We start from the raw sequence: 12,825 nt of genomic DNA, 5'->3' as shown, positions 1-12,825 counted from the left end.
AGCATCTGGTTTAGTTTTGACTGCCCTGACTGAGTACTATAGACTGAGCAGTTTGAAAAACAAATATTCATTTCTCATAGTTCTGGAGGCTGCAAGCTAAGATCAAGGTGCCAACATGGTTAGACTCCTGATGAACACCCTCTTCTATTTCCTTTCATAGAGACAGGAAAAGGGGACAACATGGAGCAGAGAGAAAAATAGAAGAGAGATAGAGGGAGGATTGGAAAAGTGTGGTAGAGTGGGGTAGAGTGGGTTGGGGTGTGGTGGGGTGGGAGAGAGAGCTCTCATGTCACTTAATCTCTTAATATAAGGGGATTCCACCCTCATGACCTAATCACTTCCCCAAGTTCCAATCTCTAAGCATCATCACATTGGGGTTTGGGGTTTCAACAAATGAATTTAGTAGGGGGAGGAACAAATAGACAGAACATTATCCTTCATCTGTCTAATCTTCCACAGACTTTTATTTCCTCTTATCCATTTCGGCTTACCAAGTGAATCAATAGAGCTTGACTGTGAATGAATCTTTAAGACTTTCATAACAAGACGCCTCAAGACTTAGTGGTTTAAAATCATGATCATTCATTGTCTATACTTTATTTGGGTGGTTGTACTGATCTTGATGAGCTCACTCCTTTATCTTCAGTCAGGTGGTGAATCAGCTAGAGACTGGCTGGCTTAGGATATTCCCAGATGGGAAAACGTGCTCTTTTCTGTATGTGTCTCATCTCTCTTCAGCAGGCTAGTGTGGACATATTCCTACTACTGCAAATAAGTAAGGGGGAAAAAATCTCTGCTTATGTCACATTTCCACTTGACTATTGGCCAAAACAAGTTATATAAGCAGTCTAGATTCAGAGTAGAAAGAAACTAGTTAAAGAACAGGGAGAATTCAGGGATCCTATTAATTTGAACTAGGAATATAGTCAAGAGAAGCAATGTATCAAGAAAGTTACCATTTTAATTATGGTATCACACCCATGAAACATTCTGTGATAATGGAAGTATTCTATATCTATGATGTCCAAAATAGTCCATTAAGCATATTAACTATTTCAATTTATGTCTAATTTAAATGAAATAAAGTTAGAAAATGAATTCCTTAATCATAATTGTTGCATTTCAGGTTTAATGCTAGTAGTATACCAATCATCTCTCATAATATTTCACCCTAATCAGTGAGGTGAAAAATTATGTTGTCGTGCTTAGAAATCCCTATAATAGGTCAAGTGAACAATTAATTGGTATATTTGAAGAATTGCTGTGCCCTATTGGGAACTGACTTAAATTGATTAGGTCAAGTTCAGTCAGTTCATTCTTTTGTGGAGAACTTTTGACAGCCTACCACAATGGAGAAAGTGATAGGTTTCCTCACTACAGAGCTGCTAAAACATTGCAATGAAGCCAAATAACTCTCGTTGTGCCTCATCTATAGACTTTTATTAGCATGCAGACTTGAGAATCTATGCACTCTGCTCTGCAAACTCAATAAAGGATTCATCTCTAATTTTAGATGATTTTATAGTCCCTTCTTCAGAATATTCACCCAAGACAAATGCAGCAAGTTGCAGCTAAGCATAGAACAGATTCAGTAAACCGAGAATTCTTTTCTTTATTGGTTGAATGCTGAATCTTTTATGAGTCAAGGTTAGGATTCCAGTCCTTGCTGAGAAACTCTGGGATACTCCTGTGCATGCAAGGGTCTGAATGTTGCTTGCTTCTTTTTTAACGAACCCAAATATCCACTAATGTCATGAGTATAAACTCATTTATAAAATCCATTGTAATCATAAAGAACTAGCCTCACTAAAAAAGAAAAAAAAATTCTGACCTCAATTGTGAACATTCATGTATATATTCTGTATACTAAAATATCTTAATGTAAATTTTAGACACATAATTTAGGGTGAAAACTCACACTCATATCTAGTTCTCATGTAAATTATGACAAAATTCATGTTTTCCTAAAGGCCAATTTATTTTTGTCTGGTGTTAAGTTTTACTAGCAATTTCTAGCTTAAAAACATCTGTGCTAGAAAATGTGGCAAATGTAATTTTGGTTAATTACAAGTTTCAAAGTTTTGTTGTTTAGTAGTACATGATCAGTTTCTATAAGAATTTCAAGGAAACTTAGAAAAGAGGTACATTTTTGTTTATAGAGCATATTTTTCAATACTTGCTTACTAGTTTTATTTTGTTATCTAAATTCTATATGCATTTATTTAACACTTGAGTCCTTCATCTATCAAAACCTGAAAAATCTTGTTTAAAGTCTTCTCCATTAGTTGAAATTCTGCCCATTTCATCTTAAAGTTTTTAATTTATACATTTGGTGAGCTGTTCTTTTATGCATACCATTTTATGGCTGCTAAATTTACATTGCTAGTGTATATTTGAACAATAAAACATGACACTTTAATTTGAATCATCTTTCATTCAGTAGGAATGTAAACTTTTGGTAATTTATTATAAATATTACTCAGAAAGGGTACAGGATTGATATAATTTCTGAAGACTTGCAAGCTTAACACCTTATTTTTCTTCCTTCCCATGAATAGTGACTTGATTGTGTATAAAATACTGGTTTATAATTCTTATCTTTTTTAGACTTTGCACCATTATCTGCTGAAACATTTTTTTTTTTATTTTAAGGTGTGTGGTTCTTACTTTGTTTTCTTCTTTTTTTTGTTTTTACTTTTATTTTTTTGCATTTTACTCATTCAAAAATGCATCCAATAGGTGTCAACTTGTGGATTTTCTTACTGTTTTTGCCTGTTATTTTTGGAATGTGAGAGGTTTTTTAACCATCACACGTGGTTATTTTCTTAAGCTCTTCCTTTCTTTTCAACTTAATCTTGATTGCTTTTGGTTCTGATTTGTTTTGTCTTAGCTCTGTCTAGAACGCTGATGCATATTTTTATTTTCTAGCTTATATTTAATTTTCTATGACATTGCCTTTATTTCTTTTTCCTTTTCCTTTAAATTCCGAGAAATCACTAAATTTTGTTTTTTGCAGATGCTGGCATATCATGGATTAAATTTTCGGTGATGTTGGATATGCTTTCTTACTTCTGGTGAGAATTTTAATCAGACTTTCCAACACTGTGGAGATTCTATCTCCTCACTTATCTTTTGTCTCAACTTGCTATTTTGTACCTTCCCCTGAGGTTCTGTGTCCATCTTCATTGCTATTCTTTAATGATTTTCTGTTTCTCTGTTATATAAAGATGTGTCTTCTGTGCCAAATAAGGATTCAGTCATTCAACATTTATTTGCTGAATACCTATTTAATGCTCAGTAGCATGTTTATTAGTCACAGACAGTAAACAAAATAATTATACACAACAGTATATATTGAAAAAAACCACAGGGTACCCTTACAGTATGTAATAGGAGGCTTACTTTACCTATGGAGGGGTAAGGATAGGGCTCCTTGAGATGTTAGTTTAATCTAAAATCTGAATAAAGAGGAAGAGTGAGCTAGTTATCGGGAGTGCAGTGACAGAATTCCAGGCAAACTGCCCAGCATGGACATGGAGGGTAAAAATTTCTGTCTCCTCATGTGGTGTCCATTCTGTGACGTTTTAGAATAATGTCCTCTTTTTCTTGATCTGCAAGATTCTTTAAAGATTCATTGTTTAAAGTTTAATGTTTATCCTTGGTTGAAGGAAGTTTGTCTGTGGATCCTGGTTAGAAACTAAACTCAGTATTCAGTTAACTTTAGTGATGGTAGAAACCCTTTCTCTTGGCAAAGCTGGACTGTGAGCTAATACTGATGCACTAGAGCTCCCAGTCAAATTTGTGACAAAAGCATATTTTATGCAGCATGACATAACTGGACTAGACAGCATCTTCATCCCAAACTGTTCACTGAAAGGGACTGCCAGCTTGGCTAGAGGTGCTTAGTTGTTTAGGCTTAGATGCTAAGTTGTTTAGATGGTTCTGGGTGTCTGGGAAGAGCCTGGTGGAAGGTAAATCCTTTTTTATACCAGCAAGCATTCATCATCCAATCTCAGTGACTTTGTAAAGAGGGGACTTCCTTCCAAATTTTGAATCTAGGTCATTCAGCATTCATCCTTTTGGGGTCATGCCGTCATTTTGTTTTGAGGGAGGGTGGTTTTATCTCCTGTGTATTTATGTGTTTTAGTGATATGTAAGAAGCTGTAACAGATACTACCTTAAACTAGAAATCTTTGCATGCATGTTTATTCTGTGTAATTTATGGCAACTAGTTGATGTTAAAAACCAGAGATTCTTTTGGTGAGTTAAAACATCTTGGCAGAAAGGAAAAAGCATGTATGAAGGCACGGTCAGTACTTGTGTGAACCAGCACTTTTTGTCTAATACGAACCTCCGAGGGTTTGGGTTCTATAGAAAGATGAAAAAAGAGAAACTATTGCCCAGTGTGTGCGGGTTCCCAGCTCTGATGTGAAATAGCACCTTCCTATAGTCACATTCCCTGTCTGCAAATGGAGGTACCTTGCAAGAGATTATGTCACCTGAGAGCCTGTGAGAAATGTAGAATGTCAGGACCCAATCCAGAGATACTGAATCTGAATTTTAATTCTGAATGATCTGGAGCCTTCCTCTTTCTCTCCCTCCCTCCCTCCCTTCTTGTTGAAGTGACTGTTAAAAAGATATGGGGAAACACCAACAGCATCTGCTTACCATCCTGTTCCTTTCTCCACACAGACCCCTGTGAAACTCTAGGTGATTCCCTTCGTTAAGTTTGAGAAGCCTTGGCCCAGGGTGTGTGTGTGGAGAAGGAGCGAAGGAGAGAATAGTCACAAGATGAGGGATCCGCCTCACTCTCCTTCCCCTCAGTGTGTCTCAAACAGGGAACACTGCCTTAAAACATGAATTAGTAGTACCCATGTATTTAATCTTTCTGCAAATAAGAAAATTGACTAGTTGATCATTCTTTCAGCTTAAAAGTTTCGTAAGTCACTTCCCCTCAAAGACAAGAGAAGGTCCATTTATCATAGCTTTAGAGGAAAACAATTAATATAATTGTTTTATGTTACAGTTTGACTTTTTGGAATGATTGAGAGATGAGCTTGAGATCGGGTTGTCAGAAATTCAGGAGAAAACACCTTGCTTTCTGCAGGAAGGAGGAAATTGATCCTGTTCCACTGCCAGGGCCCACGAGACAGCATATAGCTGGATGCCCTCAGAGCAAACAGATGAGTGGGGAGCTCCCTCAACATGCCCAGCCACTGAGTCAAATTTTAGGGGATGTCAGATTTTGGCATTAGGCATAGACTTGTCGAATAGCAGGTTGTTTCTGCAATGGCAAGATGTGTTATTAGTTATTTGATTTAAAAAATTCAGACACTTGTCATCTTTTCTTCTCAGTGATTTCCACAGTAGTACTGCAAAAACTCATTGTCCGAAAGCATTAACCTTAAGAGACTTTCTTACAAATCTGTGGGTTCCTGGGACACTTGCTAACCTGGACAGGGCCTGCTCATTTTCTGAGGTGTGCTGGGCCAGGCTGGTTTGAGGTGTCCTCTGCTGAGATGACTAAGGTCTCTTCACTGAGTCTCTCACATCCCTCTACTGGGCTACCCTATGCCAGTTACCACAGGAAATTGCAGAGAAGGAAGCAGAAATACACAACTGCTTTTTATGCTTTTGCTTCCCTCACATTTTCTATCTTTCCACTGACCTAAGCAAGTCACATGGAAAATCCAGAGCTAGAGAGAGTGGGAGGATAATGGATAAAGAATATGGATTCACAAAGGTCATTATTTTCTTTTAATTTAATTTAACTTAAATCAATTGAATTAAGTGTTAAGTTACCACACATGGTCTTGAGCAAGGTTTGGCAGGAATCCAGCTTAAGAAGTACAATTCTCACTTTAAATAAAATGGGGTCCTGAAACAAATATAGCTCATAGAGATGGATATCAATGAATTACAAGAAGAAATGATCAGCATTATTACAAAGTGGATAGAATGAGGGCTTATCAATATGCTGATTAGATTATGATAATATAAGATCATATAGCAAACATATTAATTTTTCCTGTTTCTGGTTTAGGAGACACTATGCACTTTCTTTCATATTAACTCACTAAATAAAAACGAGATGCATTATTACCCAATGATTCATGACCAATTCAACTTTACTGGGTACAAGTGTAGCATTTATATGCAACCAATTATCTCTGCCAAATTCTTCTTCCATGGTCTACTTAGGACCTCCTGTAGTGGTCTGCCTTTAATATGCTGTTATGTAAGCTTTCAGGAAAATGGTGTGGCTGACAATTACTGCAAGATGCATATGCCTCCTGAATCTTAGATGGCCAGAAATAAGTTGCATGACCGACCTATCCTTTTATTCCAGGAAAAGCTTTGCAGGAGATGTCCAGACCTGGGAGGGAAGAATCAGACTGAAATCTGTGAACTGCCCTAAGTATGTCAGTAATAACCCAAATTAATTTGAATCTTGTTTTCCCTCCTCTTGGAGCCAAGAGCATATGGGGTGGGAAGGTTAATGCAGTGCAGTCTTATCTCCTCTGGGCAATTCTGACTTGGAATAGTTTTGCTTCTCTTCCCTAGGAAGGAAATGTGCTTTGCCACAGCGATAAGGAGAATGGTAAAGAGGTCAATCCAGGGAGATTAGGATGCCTACCTACACCTCCCTGCGCTGCACAGGGTTATTATGAAGCCAGGAAGTGAGAGGCTGCAGTTAATTTTAGTTCTGAGTAACTCAGTCTCTAAGGGATTCTTTTGAGAGATGCAAACAACTCAACAGAATCTTGTTAAAAGGACTTCATTCTGTGCATCCAGGGAGAGGGCCCACACGTGATTTTTATACAAGAGACAGCTCAGCCCCAATTTAACCTGAATGAAAATCAGATTTCTATACTTTGCAAGAATCTATTGTAATGGAGGAGGAAGTCTTCTTCTACCCTGTAAAGGTCCCTAACTGGATGTGAAAATTAAACTGACAAAGATGAACATGATCCTAGAGACTTCTTATGAAATGAAGACCTGAGAAATGGTTACATCTGAGTAATTTTTAAGTTAGATTTAATAAAGAGTATAGTTATCGAGAAATATGAGGCAAGCTTAATAAATGGGGAGACTTTTCAAGGCCTGATTGCTAGGATTCTTCTCAAAGTTCCTTTGTTGTCCAAGACAAGGGGCATAGGGAGGGCATCTCTCTCAGGTGAGTTTCATGACCTATTTTGGGGGTACAGGAGGAGGTGGAAAGAGAGTAATCTTCCTGCTTCTACTGTTTCTTTAAACTACTTCAGTTTAAAATATTTAATATGTTCAGGTGCCATGTTTGGGGATAGCATATCCTGAACCCCATCCCAGTATGCTTATCTCCCATGCCTTTGCTAAGCTAGAATAATTTTGTTCCTTGACTTGGTAAACAAAAAAAGTCAGGAAAAGGTAACAACTCCCTCCTAACTATTAATTATTATTATTTTTTTTTTTTTGGTAGCAAAGCAGAAATTCTCACAGACCTCAAATGCTAATGAGGTGCCAAGAAGTGCTGACAGGAGCAGTGCATAGTGAGAAGTGTTCATATCTAACTTCTGGGCACACTTTCTTTCACAAAAGCCTCGTCTACCAAAGTGCATAAAAAATTAGGAGGAAGCTCTTGGATACAGCCTGAGCATTGGTCCCTCTCTCTGACCCTCATGCATTTCTTGTCTATCTTCCCTGGCCTCTTCCTATTTTTTCTCGTAGCACAGAATGCTCCTGTTTGAAACCTACTTTCCCAGCATTCATTACCAAATTGTTTTTCAGTCAAGCAAATCTGTAAGATAAGCAAGTGGCATAAAATGTAGGCCCCCAAAAGAATTAAATATAATATGAATAGGTGAATGAATGACCGAATGAATGGCTATATGAGTGAATGAATGAATAAATAAAATAGGCTCCATTCTCTCTATAACCAACCCCAATAACATTTAAAAAAGAAGCTTTTATTATGGTGGTATTGCAAAGTCACCTTAGGTCCAGAATTGTCACAGATCATGAGAACAATGATCATATCATTTAATAGGCTGGTAAATTTTCAGATTAATAGCAAAGCAGGAAAGTTCAACTCCATTTCCTCCAGTCTCACTATGCACCACTTTCCTTTACCAGTCTGGTGGAAAGAAATAATTCCAGAGCATTGTTATTGCATGAAAAAGAATGTAAACTACATATGCAATTTTACATTTTCTAGTAGCCACTTTTCCAAAAGGAAAAATTAACAGTGTGCAATATATTGAATTGTGCCCAATCCCTAGAAAGTATGCTAAAGTCTTAAACTTCAGTACCATGGTGATCTTATTTGGAGATAGGGATTTACAGCTATCAGCTTAAATGAGGTTGGTAGGGTAGACCTAGTCCAGTATTACTGTTGGTCTTATGCAAAAAGAAATTTGGAGACAGGGGGATATAAATGCACAGAAAGAAGATGATGTAAAAATTCATGTGCAGAAACTCTATTTATATGAGGTCTCATGAAACTGCCACCAGGAAGCTACAGAACCCAACATGCCTTGCATCTCTTTTGGGAAGTGTTGCTTCCCAGCACAAGTGGAAGGTAGCAGGGATTCCTCTTGACCCAGCAATAACTCAGCATCTAATAAGACAATGTCATAAACCAGCAAACAAGAAGCCACCATACATCAAATTCTGTTTCTTCCAATTAACTCTTTGGTTACAAAAAATTGAAACTATATCAATTGGTTCAGGATTTTTTTTCCTTTATTATAAGGGTACATATGTCTCAATATGAGAAAGGTACATATGTCTCACCACGAGACTGCACTTTCCAAATTGTCTTTTTTTGCTGTCTTGTTTTGCTTTTGTTGATGATACAATTGGTTGCTTCTTTTTTTTTTTTTTTTGAGGTCAATCACATGAAGAGACACAGGGTTCGAAGGCAGCCACCTGCAAGCCAAGTAGAGAGGCCTGCATAGGCCTCTCCCTCACAGCCCTCTGAAGAAACCAGTCGTCCCAACACCTTAATCCTAGACTTCTAGCCTCTGGAACTGCGAGACAATGGATCTCTGTTGTTTCAGTTGCTGTTTATGGTACTTTGTTAATGGCGGCCTAGCAAAATAGCACACTGAAAAGGTTTTTTGGTAATATATTTTATTCAACCAGATATATCAAAAGTATTATTCCACATGTAATAATTATAAAAGTATCTTACATGCTCCAAATCCAGTGTGCATTTGATACTTACAGCACATCTTGATTTGGACTTTCATATATTTCAACTGGTCAATGACCATGTGTAACTCCTGGACTCCAAAGTGAACAGCATGGGTCTAAGACTAGTTGAGTCATGAAGAGAGGCTCCTATTCTTCACTCTTCCAAGCTGAATAGAAGCACTCACCATTCCTGGGAGCTGTAGAGTTGGGAGGCCAGTTGCATTTGGGTTTTTTTTTAAAATTTATATATATATATATATATTTTAAGATTTATTTATTTATACAAGAACCAGGGTACAGGCCAGATGCATGGGAGGGTGAGAGGATTCTCCAGAGACAGAGCGGGGAACAGAACAGGCAGACTGATGAAATACACTGCTGAGGGGAGCAGCGGGTGCCACAGGAGAGGTCTGCTGCGCCATGTGGGACCCTCGCTGGCTGGCTGGGATCGAACTGGTGCTGCAGAGGCTGCAGATAGATTCACACCCCTTCACTCAACTGCCTGCGCTACCAGGGGAGGCCCGCATTTGGGGGTTTTGACTTCATGTCTGAGAATGACACAAAAAACCAACTTCCATTTTGTTTCTATTGGTTTTTCTAAAACCTGGCCACAGGTGCATTCATTACTTGGGCAAATTAAACTGGTTGATTCAGTGTTATTACTCTAATCATACAAATGCAGACTTTACATGTGATTTACCATAGAAACTAAGAAAAAAATCCACCTCCTTGAAACTAAAAATAAAATAGTGTCTGTATAAATATGCACAACCATATGACAAAAAATAGTCTCTATATAAATATGCACAACCATATGACAAAAAGTTTCTGGGACACAGAGCTACATTTTCTTTCTTCTCAAGAAGTCAACATGGTGGATCTTGAGTACCACCTGAAAGTGAGATTTCCTCATGTGCATGCTTGACTTGGCCCTTTTGGGCAGTGTCTTCATTTTCCTGGGTTAGTCCATCCTTTAACTTGTTTATTTGTTGAGTGATGCTAGTGGAAAGAAGTTCAGAGAGAGGAAAATTTTCATATATCATCTACTGTCTTACTCTATCCTAAAGCCAAACAAATAGTGACAAATTAATATGGTTGATTTTGTAAAATACATTCTCCAGGAAATATAAGCACTAGAAAAAAAGTGATATTGTGATTTATAATAAATTTGTATTTGCTTTTGTTCCATTTCTGTCTCACAGTGCCTAAAACTCTTTTGATTTCTTAAGTGAAGAGAGCTATAGTGGTGTCTTTGCTATGGTGATGTGGTAAAATTTTATTTTTTGTTTTATTTAATTTTGGAACAAGATGTGATTTCTCCCCTCAGGTGTTGCCACTGTAGTTCTTTCATCCAGAGCATCTTAGTCCGTTACCTCTGTGCTCTTCCCCCATCTTCTTATCACTCCATCTCTTCATAGATGCCTCATATTTATGACTAGCCTTCAAGGTTTGTCTTTGAGCTTTTGTCTGTTTTTTCTATTTTCCACATATAAGTGAAAGTATCCAATATTTATCTTTTTCTTTCTGACATTTCACTTAGCATCAGCCCTTCCAGCTCCATCCAGTTTGTGGCAAATGGCATGAGTTTATCTTCTTGGATCACTGAGTAGTATTCTGTTGTGTATATGTATATGTATGTGTGTATATATATATATATATATATATATATATATATATATATATATATACACGACATCTTCTTGATCCATTCATCTGTTTTGGGGCATTTAGGTCATTTCCATATCTTGGCTATCATCCACAGTGCTGCAGGAAACATAAGAGTGGAGGTTTCTTTGTGCATTAGGGCTTTTTGCAGTATTTGGTTAGATACCTGGGAGTGGAATAGCTGGGGTTTTATGGCAGATCCATTTCTAGTGCTTTGAGTTGACAACACACAGCATTTCATAGTGGTGGACTAGTTTATATTCCCATCACCATTGTTAAAGTGTTCCATTTTCTTTACATCCTCATCAGCACTTGTTTCTGTTTTTTTTTTTTTTGTAATGAGCCATCCTCACTGGTGTGAGGTGGTATCTCATTGTGGTTTTCATTTGCATTTCCATGATACTAAGTGAGGAACATTTTTTCACGTGCCCATTGGCTGTTTGCATTTCTTCTTTGGAGAAGTGTCTATTTAGCTTTTCTGCTCCTCCCTTTTTTTTTTTTTTGGATTAGGTTGTTTGTTTTTGTTGTTCTGCCCATTTCTTGACTGGATTGTTTACTTTGTTTTAGTTGAGTCCTGTGAGTTCTTTGTATATCTTTACTATCAGTCCCTTATCAGTTGAGTGGTGTGCAAATATGTTCTTCCATTCAGGGGTCTGTCCCCTCACTTGACAGTTACTGTCTCTTTTGCTGTACAGAAAAGTTTTTTAATTTCAAATAGTCCTGATTATATTCTCTTGTTTTTCTTCTGGGAAGGGGTCTCAAAGATATTTCTAAAGTTTATGTCATAGAATATGTTGCCTATGGTTTCTTCTATGTATTTTATGGCTTTAGGTTTTACATCCAAGTCTTTTGTCCATTTTGAGTTGATTTTGTGCATGGTGTGGATAGTTGTCTAGCTTCATTCTTTTGCATGTGGCAGTCCAATTTTCCAAGCAGTTTGTTTCAGAGACTTTCTTTGTTCCAGTGAATATTCTTTGCTCTTTTGTCATAGATTAGTTGACCATATTATGTGTGGTTTTATATATGAACTTTCAATTCTATTACATTGATCTTTATGTCAGTATTTGTTCCAGTACCATTTTGCTTTAATTATTATTGCTTTGTAGTATAGTTTGAAGTCTGGAAGTGCAGTACCCTTATTCTTCCCCTTTTTAGTTAGGAGAACTTTGACTGTTCAGGGCATTTTCTGATTTCATGCAAATTTCAGCAATATTTGTATCATTTCTTTAAAAAATGCCATTGCCATTTTAATTGGAATTGCATTAAATCTATATTGGGTAGGATGGCCATTTTGATAATGTTGATTCTTCCAGTCAATGAGCAGGGAATATCTTTCTATTTTTTTAATGTTTTCAATTTCTTTTGACATTGTTTTATGATTTCCTTTGTTAGGTCAATTCCCAGGTATTTAGGTTAATTCCCAGGTATTTATTTTTTGGTATGATTGTAAATGGGATGGTTTTCTTAATTTCTTCCTCTTAAGGCTGATTGTTTGCATATAGGAGGACAACTGATTTTTGTGCATTGATTTGTAATTTTCTACTGCACTAGTTTATTGTCTTAAAATTTCCATGGGCTTTTTTTAGGGTTCTCACTCTGTATTATTGTGTCATTTGCAAATAATGATAGGTTTCCTTCTTTATTTATTTTTATTTTTTACATCATTGTTCATTTTTAAATAATTTTTGCTTCCCCCAACTCTCTCAGTTGTAGTCCCCATAGAATTTCCTTAACCTATACACCCGTGAACCATCACCACAGTCCACTGTGCTCCTCACTCCCACCTTCTGATCCCTCTCCCTCTCCCTCCCCTGCAGTGTGTCTCTGATTTATAATCGTCTGTTTTTGCTTTGTTGTGTTTTTACTGTTTTTTTTTTTTTTTTTTTTTACACTGATGTCTTATTTGGTTCCCCTGCATTCCTGCTATAAGTGAAACCATCCAATATTTTTCTTTTTCCTTCTGGCTTATTTCACTGAGCATAATTC

At 37.0% G+C, this 12,825-nt stretch overlaps 1 long non-coding RNA gene across 2 annotated transcripts in view; it reads left to right on the top strand.

Annotated features, from left to right (window-relative positions):
- The window catches only part of LOC119232565 (uncharacterized), a 143,862-nt gene that overhangs the window by 46,039 nt on the left and 84,998 nt on the right, over positions 1 to 12,825 (top strand). For both annotated transcript variants that reach the window (XR_008552217.1, XR_005122153.2), the window contains exons 4-6: positions 3,017 to 3,074; positions 6,350 to 6,418; positions 8,868 to 9,050. This is a non-coding gene — a long non-coding RNA (uncharacterized LOC119232565). The remainder of the gene's footprint in view (positions 1 to 3,016; positions 3,075 to 6,349; positions 6,419 to 8,867; positions 9,051 to 12,825) is intronic.

Source organism: Talpa occidentalis, unplaced genomic scaffold (assembly GCF_014898055.3).
Source record: "Talpa occidentalis isolate TD23 unplaced genomic scaffold, MPIMG_talOcc4v2.1 talOcc4.10, whole genome shotgun sequence".
In the NCBI taxonomy this organism is placed as follows: Eukaryota; Metazoa; Chordata; class Mammalia; order Eulipotyphla; family Talpidae; genus Talpa; species Talpa occidentalis.
This window is presented reverse-complemented; position numbering and strand designations above follow the sequence as displayed.